The following is a 10955-nucleotide window of genomic DNA, read 5'->3' as shown; positions in this document are numbered from 1 at the left end:
TTGTTGGTAGTCCATCGAACAGCAGATGTTATATGACAAGAAACTCGACACCTTCTTTCAACAGAGAGATGCTTCATTACATGTTGAGCGAATACAAACTACTCAAGATCACTTTGATGCAAGCGAAAGTAGAAATCGAATGACCCTAGTCAATAACCTTTTCTGTTTTATAATTTCTGCTGTCTACAAAATACATACTTTAACACTCAAAACAATAAAGGAAGTCGAAGCTTGCGGTTTTTTCGTGTCGCGCATTGTGTGTGATAATCATAAGACTAATGTTAGCAGGATAAGAAGAATGTCTTCTTCAAAACACATTAAACCTAAGATCTGTCATCCTCTTGATAGTGAAATGCCTCTTCTTACTTTTGAAAAATGGCACATTCTGAAAAGTAAGAAATCCTTTAAAAAATCTATGTTTGATGGTTCCCAGGATATAAGTTGTGATTTTATCAAGAAATTGTGTCAGATGCAATCAAATGCAACTGAGAAACCGGTTCATTTTTCTTACATGCAAAAACAACGAGCCATCTAAGTTTAAGAAAATGAATGTGCGCGCGAGAAAGAGATTTTCGTGACATAAGTAATAACAGCCCTAGAATATTTAAAAGGCCCTTCGTATACAGATATGCACGATTTTTTAATGTAGGTACCACTGTCAAGTAAATGTTATCGATAAAATGTTTATTCGACATACGTGTCACTAGCACAAATGTAGCAACATTGCAGCCGGACATGATGCTTCATTCTTTTGCCAAGACCAAGGTGTTCAACAGTGCTAATGGACTTGATTTATAAAAGAGATTAAAACAGCATGTTGCAGTACCCATCTGATTTGCCACTATGGATTTTGAAAGTTATTCATGATATTGTATTGAAAGCACAACCATTTGTGCATAAACATCCTGTTGCGTCTATGAGTGACTATTTAGTGCCTGTGTTGCGTGATTTTCCTCACTTCAGTTGTCCTGAAATCGGACATTCATAGTTATTGAGTAAAGTTATTTGCGAGTGTGCTATTCCTGTATTATTAAATTAACATAGCCACATAAATAACATAGATCGTTGTAAGATTTGAAAGCGAGAACGCAAAATACTTCAACAGAAAAGTGTGTGAAATTATTATTTTATACAGTATATACTACCTACCGTTAACGTTATGTTGTACGGTTTTTTCGTTTCAAAGGGGACGTTATTCACTGAATTTCTTTATTAAGGTGTAAGGTGTGATTGAAATATGTTTATTGAGTGATTGACTATATATTTGAACAGAAATATACAAAACACTTAGGCCCTAACGCGTATTGTAATGAACAATCGTGTTTTAATGCCAGCGAAGCAGCGCTCGGTGGTAAAAATGGGAACTAAGCCCATATCGCTCATATTGCTGTATTGGAAAGGCGTATTATTAGCGCAGTCATAGTACAGGGCGATGCGTGCACTATCAAGTTGTTTGCGCGAGCTTCCATAAATTTCGTAAACACTAACTCGTACAACTGCTTATATTTGTCTGTGAGTGTGAAACTATAAGATAGCTTGCCAATAGAATCAGCTTTTACAATATCTTCCTTAAAACAGTACAACTGCGTCTCGTGCTTCAATCGAGGACATCTGTTTTTCATAGAGTTCCATGATAAGTGAGGAAATGTTTGCTTTGGCTTTCGCTTCTTTGCACTCAGCCATGTGTTTATAACCTTTCTTTTTTTCTTGCAATGGCCATTCTACTGTATGTTTTTCCGATCTCTGTGGACCTTCCGATGCTGATTCCTGTTTTGATGAAGGTGAATTACTCCCACTTTAATTGATACATACATACATACATTACATACATTATCATTATAGACTGTTATGCCTTTCAGCGTTCAGTCTGCAAGCCTCTGAGAATTTACTAAACGTCGCCACAATCCTCGATTTGCAACTAGTGTTGTGGCCTCATTTAGTTCTATACCTCTTATCTTTAAATCGTTAGAAACAGAGTCTAACCATCGTCGTCTTGGTCTCCCTCTACTTCTCTTACCCTGCATAACAGAATCCATTATTCTCCTAGGTAACCTATCCTCCTCCATTCGCCTCACATGACCCCACCACCGAAGCCGGTTTATGCGTACAGCTTCATCCATCGAGTTAATTCCTAAATTAGCCTTTATCTCCTCGTTCCGAGTTCCCTCCTGCCATTGTTCCCACCTGTTTGTGCCGGCAATCATTCTTGCTACTTTCATGTCTGTTACTTCTAACTTATGAATAAGATATCCTGAGTCCACCCAGCTTTCGCTCCCATAAAGCAAAGTTGGTCTGAAAACAGACCGATGTAAAGATAGTTTTGTCTGGGAGCTGACTTCCTTCTTACAGAATACTGCTGATCGCAACTGCGAGCTCACTGCATTAGCTTTACTACACCTTGATTCAATCTCACTTACTATATTACCATCCTGGGAAAACACACAACCTAAATACTTGAAATTATCGACCTGTTCTAGCTTTGTATCACCAATCTGACATTCAATTCTGTTGGATTTCTTACCTACTGACATCAATTTAGTCTTCGAGAGGCTAATTTTCATACCATACTCATGGCACCTATTTTCAAGTTCCAAGATGTTAGACTGCAGGCTTTCGGCACAGTCTGCCATTAAGACCAGGTCGTCAGCATAGGCCAGGCTGCTTACTACATTTCCACCTAACTGAATCCCTCCCTGCCATTTTATACCTTTCAGCATATGATCCATGTAAACTACAAACAGCAAAGGTGAAAGATTACAGCCTTGTCTAACTCCTGTAAGTACCCTGAACCAAGAACTCATTCTACCATCAATTCTCACTGAAGCCCAATTGTCAACATAAATGCCTTTGATTGATTTTAATAATCTACCTTTAATTCCATAGTCCCCCAGTATAGCGAACATCTTTTCCCTCGGTACCCTGTCATATGCTTTCTCTAGATCTACGAAACATAAACACAATTGCCTATTCCTCTCGTAGCATTTTTTAATTGATACGTTAAATAAATTTATTGATGAGTCCAAATTGCATTTGTAAAAGATGAGCTATTCCCTCCTTCATATACTCAAAATATGCTTCTTGTTTCCACTGTAAAATTTATTCCAACCTCTACAGATAAATACAAGCGAATCATAACAACGCGTGTATTTTTTTTTACAATAATTGGTCCCATAACATATTATCTATCTCACATTCAAAATAAAACGCTTATAATAAAATTCCGTATCCAAGACACTTGAGTTTACACCACAAATATAGTGACTGAACGAAATTGACGGAGTCCAACCCACACCATCAAGAAAGAATAATAATAATAATAATAATAATAATAATAATAATAATAATAATAATAATAATAATAATAAGAAGAAGAAGAAGAAGAAGAAGAAGAAGAAGAAGAAGAAGGCGAAGTAGGTTCTTCTGATGGAAGTTCGTATTTGTCGGGCACTAACACTGTTTCAGATACTGGTTCATATTCATTAATATATAAAGCCTGCGTATATTATTTCTGTATCGGGCTCTAATACATATACTAAATACTGTAACATTGTCTCATCTTCTTTCGTTAAAGCGGAGAGCTAAAAATTATTTCCTTTAAACTGATTATATAACGCATTCACTACGTTAAGTGGGTTGACCTTTATAGGTAGAAGCTTACTTTGGAATGAGCCGTACACAACTCACGATGCCTCACTGCACTCTCATCGCCGTCTCTCCCGCCCCTCTCTCTCTCTCTCTCTCTCTGTCGCTCGCTTCTTCTAACATCGTGCCAGCAGTTCAAAATAACTTCACTCCGATTGGACATTGACGATTTCCACCCATACATCTTTAACGCACTGTAACTCATAGATGCATGCAAAATAGGATGTAATATTCGAGGGTTTTACATATTTCAATGTGCTCTTTCCGATGGTGTAGAAATCGGTTTCAAGTTTTCTTAACATTAATTGATGGTCCCTTGTAAGTCTGGTTCTTATTAAGTGTTATGGTACTTTTAGGAGATTTCCACCGGTACAATACAAATTAACTTTATTCCTTTCAGAATAGCATTAAATCACGGTACATGTTTCGTCCTCATTGTAGAACATTTTCAGCCATCAAAGTTCATAAAAAGAAAAAGATAACAACGATATATATTTAAACTTTAAAAGACACTGGATATTCTTGGTATCTGTTCTTGTCTATGTGTTCTGATCAAAATTGATCACATTAAATATTATTACATTATTACGCATGCATCTGGTTTCTTGTACAAGTTGCTTTACTTCACACCGACACAGATAGGTCTTATGGTACGATGGAACAGGAAAGGGCTAGGAGTGGGAAGGAAGTGACCGTGGCCTTAATTAAGGCCTGGTGTAAAAATGGGAAACCACGGAAAGCCACCTTCAGGGCTGCCGATAGTGGGGTTCGAAACCACTATCTCTCAAATACTGGATACTGGCCGCACTTAAGCGACTGTAGCTATCGAGCTCGGTGCATCTAGAAATTAAAACAATACAGTCTAGTAAAAAAGGCACCAGTATCAAATTATACAACGACCATAACAAACATTTTTCATGTATGAAAATACACTGACTTAGCAAATGTCATGGTATGGTTCCCTAATAGCGTGTGGGGACGCCTCTGGCCCTGCGAACTGCAGTGAGACGCCGTGGAAGTGAGTCGATAAGTCCCTGGTAGTCCTCTGGACGCAACTGACACCAAATCGTTTGCAGATCGGCCGCCAGTGCTGGTCTGTTCGTGGGTGCAGGATCCATGGCACGGAGCCTGCGTTCCAGGACATCCTAGATGGCTCCTGGGTGGCCAAGGCAGTCGTTGGACCTCCGCTGCATGTTCCTGGAACCATTCCCGGGTGACGTGGGAGCGATGTGGCGGCGCGTTATCATATTGAAACACCGCAGAACCCGTCTGGGCGTTGGAAGGCCAAAAATGGGTGGAGATGGTCTCCGAGCAGCTCAACATACCGCGTACCATTCAAAGTATCTTTCAGAACAACTAGGGGGCCCATTCCATACCAGGAAAATGCACCCCAGACCATAACAGAGACACCAACGCCCTGGACCACACCTTCGAAGCAGGCGGGATCCATCGCTTCATGTGGTCTGCGCCATACACAGTGCGTCCCATCGGCATGGTGCAGTTGAAATCGTGATTCGTACGACCATATCATGTTGCGCCATTGTTCCAGTGTCCATCCCTGGTGACTGGCGACAAATGCGCGTCGTTGTGCCCAATGACGTTGGGTTAACAGTGGCACCCGTGTGCGGCGCCGGCTCCCATACCCCATAGAACCCATGTTCCTACGGATTGTCCACTGGGAGGCGTGTCTAGCACGGCCTGTGTTGAATTGAGCCGTGATTTGTTGCACGGTTGCCCATCTATCACTGTTGACAATCCGTCTCAGATGTCGCCGGTCACGGTCATCGAGGGTGGCTGGACGGCTGTTGTGGACGGTGACACCCGCATTCAACCATTCACGATACACCCTGGACACGGTTGATCGTGTGAAACCGAATTACCGCACCACTTCCGAAATCGCACTTCTGATCCGTCGGGCACCGACCACCATACCCCGTTCGAACGGTGTCAGCTCACGACGACGTTCCATGTTACACCTGTCACATGCACAACCACTGCTCACAAGGTCTCCTATACAACTGCCGCTGGCACAGGGGGCGTGTGGTGCACAGACAACACACCTGCGCATCAGTGCTCCGCTATCCCATGACATTTGCTCAGTCAGTGTACATTGTGGTGTTAAATTGAGATCTGTCATTAATGGACTATAGTTGAAAAATCTTAATGTTGTATGTAGTAACACATAAAATATAGGTTAGTGTTTGTTAAAATTTTAAGGTGTTTTTATACAATTATCTGAAAACAAGTCTTAAAAAATATGTTCAACACTTTCGATGAAGGCTGTAGTTCCTATTGGATTGGACTATTTTCGAGGGGGAACTTCTCTTAAAGGTTTAGCAAGCCGAATGCCGGGCTTGACTTCATAAAGACGTTAAAAATGAATAAGTATCCTCGCTGGTCTCGCATCAGCCTCGTCAGCCTGTGTGCCACCTTGAATTGATCTGCATGTCGAACAAAATATGTACCATGTGCGACTGATACAGAAATACCATCCTTTTTAAATTCGTTAAATATGTTGAGGAGTGTGAAAACCTTTAAAAGTGGTAAGGGATAGTAAAGACCCATTATATTATAACAGGAAATAAAGAGATTAAGAAGGAGGTGCAGATTAGAAAGAGTTAGGAATGGTTCCAGAAGTAAGGAGGATTGAAGGAGATTACTATGAAATAACGGAATAATGCCAAGAGTATGTGAACGTAGTTCCAGATAATGTCCAGTTAGAGGAGGTGACTAATAATGGCGAATTACTGAAATTTACCACGAGTTTTGTCTGTACATTGCTGAAAATTTTGCCTTTTGTAAGTCTTCACATATACACTCCCCTTCTTCATTAATTATTCCTGGAATGTCCTTCCTGGAACCCGTTTCTGCCTTAAAGTATCTATAAGACATATCCTTCCATTGCTCCCTAAAATTAATGTGGTTGCCAATTATGTTTGCCGTCATGTTATCCTTAAGTGATTTTTTTCGCAAATTTCAGTTTCATAGTGCTCATAGTAACAAGGAAATGCCCAGAATTGGAATGACCAGGCCGCAGACAGCTGTGAACACTCCTCTGCCAGGCACTGATTGGAATGAGCAGTGTGCATAAATTGTTTTAAACCCTTCCCATAGGCTGTTTACCTACTTATTTACTTATCATTTTCAACTGATCATAATAAGCAATTATTGCTTTTTACACATTTCCCCATGTCGACCGTATGATATTGCCTATTAGTCCTGCTTTTACGACATTCCTTTTTATCACATTTACTTTTAACGACGACAGAAACAGTTTCATGATCACTTATACCATCTAAGACTTCAGTTTCTGTATAGAGCTCATCTCGTTTTATTATAACCACGTCTATGATACTTTTTTCCTCTAGTTGGTTCCATCACTTTCTGATTCAGCTGTCCTTCCCGTATTAACTTATTCACCATTCGCTGGTCATGCTTCCCTCCTTCCCATTTAACATTTGGTAAGTTCAGATCAGCCGCTACAATAACGTTTCTTACTTTGTCGTTCTCCACATAGCCAATTATGTTATCAAATAATTCCGCGTCATCGTCAGCCTTGCCAGGTCGGTACACTCCAAAAACATCAAATTGCCTATTATCTTTACAGATAAGACTTAAACCAAGAATTTCATGTTCCTCATCCTTAACATTTACTTAGCTTATACAAATTAATAGAATCATGCAATTTTTGTCTAATAAGTTATTTTGTTTCACAATAATATTGTAAAATACTGCATAGCTCATCTTTACCACTTGGGGTGATCACCTTTGACCTCTAATTACATTTTCATTCTTTCTGGCATTAAGTCAACGTGTTTTTCGAATATATTTTGCAATGTTTCATCACAGAACCATTTCAAATTGACCAATTTATTTTCACAGTCAGCTGTCCTCAGTTTCTCCTAGCAAACAGACCTTGGAATGTTCGATGGTATTGAGATCTGGTGACTTCCGATGTCAATCTAAACAGACTATTCTATCCAAAATGCATTTTGACTTTTCTGGGGAGTGGCATCACTTTAAGGCCTGCTGAAACACCACAGATCCATCTGGCCTAAGGGGAGATTTTAATTCACCTGACTGCAACCAAAGAAGTACTGAAAAGCTGTGACTAACCTGAAATTTACTAGTTTCATTCCATTAATTTTTACTAAGCCTGTTATGGAATTTCGAGTTTAGGTTCAGTAGCGGCGACTGGGAATTAAAAGTGGGAGGGCGAAACAAAATTACGGACAACAAAAAGTACCCGGGTTGGCGGGATATAGCGGGCACATGCAACATCTCCACTATAGGTGGACCGGCACAAGGTTGCACTTGACAGTTGTAAGTCATGTTGGCACCACTACAAAAATGAAATGAAGAACGTCACCCGTCAGTCAGAATCACCAATCCATTACTTTTTATGTCAGATACAGTTACGCATTTTATTCATGTTAATTCGTATTTAATTCCGTATAGTGTTCATAATCTTTTATTTGCTTACACAAATATGAGCATTTAAGAGATATTATAAGGTTTAAGCGAGCTACAAAATAAATACGAACTATTTTCAGTTGATTGTTATTGGCAATATAGGTAGTATAGTGGTGCCTTCTATAAGTAGCTTGACTACTGTATTGAAGTGTTGCCGTTTTGTCTGTCGCCGCTAGCACGTGGTCAGGTGTGATTCGCGCGTTTATGAAAGTGCGATGTCTCGGAAATGACAACATAGTGTCTGGGGCAAGGCTATGGAACACACTCCCTGTCAGTATACGTAATAGCACTTCAACAGTCTCATTTAAACGGTCTTGTCGAGATTTCCTCTTAAATACGTGACCAGCTTGTATGAATGTTAGTGTGTATGAGTGCAAGTGTGATTTAGAACTATTGTTAGGTGATGTAGATAGGCTAGATAATATTAATCATTAAAAATAACAATTATAATCTGTTATAATATTACTCCATAAATTTAGGTAGCTCCTAGGGTCTGCTAATGTTATTTTACCAAAGTATGTGATTATGTACTGTACGTAGTGGTTAAGTGTAAGAGAGGGCCGTGAGCCCTAACTTCGCCACATACAAAGGCATTAAATAAATAAATAAATAAATAAATAAATAAATAAATAAATAAATAAATAAATAAATAAATAAATAATTAATAATCCTTTGAGCCGCGGAGTGTCCCTTAATAGTCGGGCATTAGAATTAGTGCGGAGAACTCGTGAGTTTTACGAGAGGGAGACGAAATTCGTACGCTTGTATAGCCGTCTCTTCGTTCCTGTAGATCATGTTGTGGATCGCATATCTCAAACTAGGGCTTTCAAAGCGTACTGTCATTCAAACAGGTGTTCGCCTCCAAGAACAGAAGGAAAAAGTGACTGGGGTACATAGCAGTAGCAAAAACGGGGCTGATAGTAGGGACTTGTTTCACAGCACTCCGGGAAAGAAACGAATTAAGCTATCTCCTGTAACAGGAATTAGTTATTTCCAGGCTGATGAAATACGAAGACACGAGTACGATTTTTACAGCTCAAAGTCCCTTCTGTCATTGTTATGGACAATGCACGTTACCACTCCGTAATAATGGACAAGACCCCTTCTTCGAGCGCCCGTAAAGAACTGTAAGTGGAATGGCTGCAGTAAAGAAATATCCCAGCGCATATGTGTATGACTAAATTAGTCGACACCGGGCGAGTTGGCCGTGCGGTTAGGGGCGCGCAGCTGTGAGCTCGTATCCGGGAGATAGTGGGTTCGAATTCCACTGTCGGCAGCCCTGAAGATGGTTTTCCGTGGTTTCCCATTTTCACTCCAGGCAAATGCTGGGGGTGTACCTTAATTAAGGCAACGGTCGCTTCCTTCCCATTCCTAGGCCTTTCCTATCCCATCGTCGCTATAAAACCTATCTGTGTCGGTGCGATGTAAAGCAAATAGCAAAAAAATAAAAAAATAGTCGACGAGGTAGCGAAGGAACAAGGGCACGAGGTTATTAGGTTGCCGCCGTACCACTGTCACTTCAACCTCATTGAGTTGGTACGGTATAGGGTGAAGTAAAACATTACGTACGCACTTATAACACGTCCTTCACAGTTACTGAAGTGGAAGGACTGTTCCGGGAGAGTATTGCTCGAATGGATGCGGCTTTGTGCAGGAAGAAATTTAGCCATGTCGCAGCATTTATTAATTCGGCAATGGCAATACATGGCATCATCAATGACTCTCAGGAGTTGATGATCTGCATAGACGATGATGACAATGACAACGAAGGCGACGGTAGTGATGGCAGTGAACTGGAGGGTATCGAGCCTCTGCCTTTGTGAATCAGGTATGAAAATAAGGTTTTTGAATTTTCGTAAATTTTATAGAATTTACTTGAAACATTTTGTGTTAGCACCGGTGTATATTATTCTAACATTTATTGGTGTAGGTGTATATGAAGTGAGGTCCTTGTCGGCCGATTTCTTCCGTGTTTTCTAACATCGCGATAATAAGAACTTCGTAGTATATTTATCTCGTATAATTTTGTGTGATGAATAATCGGTGAGTTGAAAGTTCAGTTTTTGTCGGCAGATTTCATTTGTATTGTGTATCATCGCGATGACATCAAAAACATTTCTCCCATGTTTTTAAAAACCCATGTGTCGTGCAATCAGCTGTTGTTACGGCGGCAACATCGCTTCGTGCGCCATTGCAGTGTGACAAATATTGTGCGCAGCTGTCAAGTGCAACCTTACGCCGGCCCACCTTTACTTGTGAGGCGCTGTGCAAATCGGTCAGCCGCGACGAACGACATTTTGTACTATTTCCGCTATTAATTAAAGAAAATAAACTAAAGAGCTAGCTAATAAGATAACGGGGCTCGTACAATTTTTTTCAAATAATTCCAATAATTCCTAGTTTCAGCCGGCTAAAATGTAATGAAAATGTAATGTTTTCTCCACAAAGTGGGGGGAGGGGTGCCCCTCCCCCTCAACCCCCTTAGTCGCCGGTACTGTTTAGGTTTACACACATAGCTCACTGTTCAAATATCGCCCACTGAGCAGCAATGGATCTGGCTCAAGTTTTTCCTGACTAGGTCATTTACTGTATGAGTCTCTCTCTCTTCGTTCTAGAAGCAGGCTCGTTCTATGACCAAACGAGCCAAGTAGCATAAGTGGAGAGGTATAATCTGTCGGAACGAGCTCAGACTCGCTCATTGCACGACTCTAATGGACAGAGATTGCAAATCAAGGCCTCATAGTGCATATCATCATATCAATTTTTTATGATCCAGATACGCTGTTCGGTGACCTGATATACAGTAAATGTGGACGCATTTGAGGCCTTATTTAAAATTT

The 10955-nt window shown here is 40.3% G+C and overlaps 1 protein-coding gene across 1 annotated transcript in view; it reads left to right on the top strand.

Moving 5' to 3' along the window:
• Window positions 1-1591: 1591 nt before the first annotated feature.
• LOC136881254 (uncharacterized) overlaps window positions 1592-10955 on the top strand; it is a 215538-nt gene continuing 206174 nt past the window's right edge. The window contains exon 1 of the mRNA XM_067154026.2: window positions 1592-1637. The gene's annotated coding sequence lies outside the window, so the exon portion shown is untranslated. The remainder of the gene's footprint in view (window positions 1638-10955) is intronic.

Source organism: Anabrus simplex, chromosome 1 (assembly GCF_040414725.1).
Source record: "Anabrus simplex isolate iqAnaSimp1 chromosome 1, ASM4041472v1, whole genome shotgun sequence".
In the NCBI taxonomy this organism is placed as follows: Eukaryota; Metazoa; Arthropoda; class Insecta; order Orthoptera; family Tettigoniidae; genus Anabrus; species Anabrus simplex.
The sequence above is the reverse complement of the archived record's forward strand: the minus strand, read 5'-3'. Positions and strand labels throughout refer to the sequence as shown.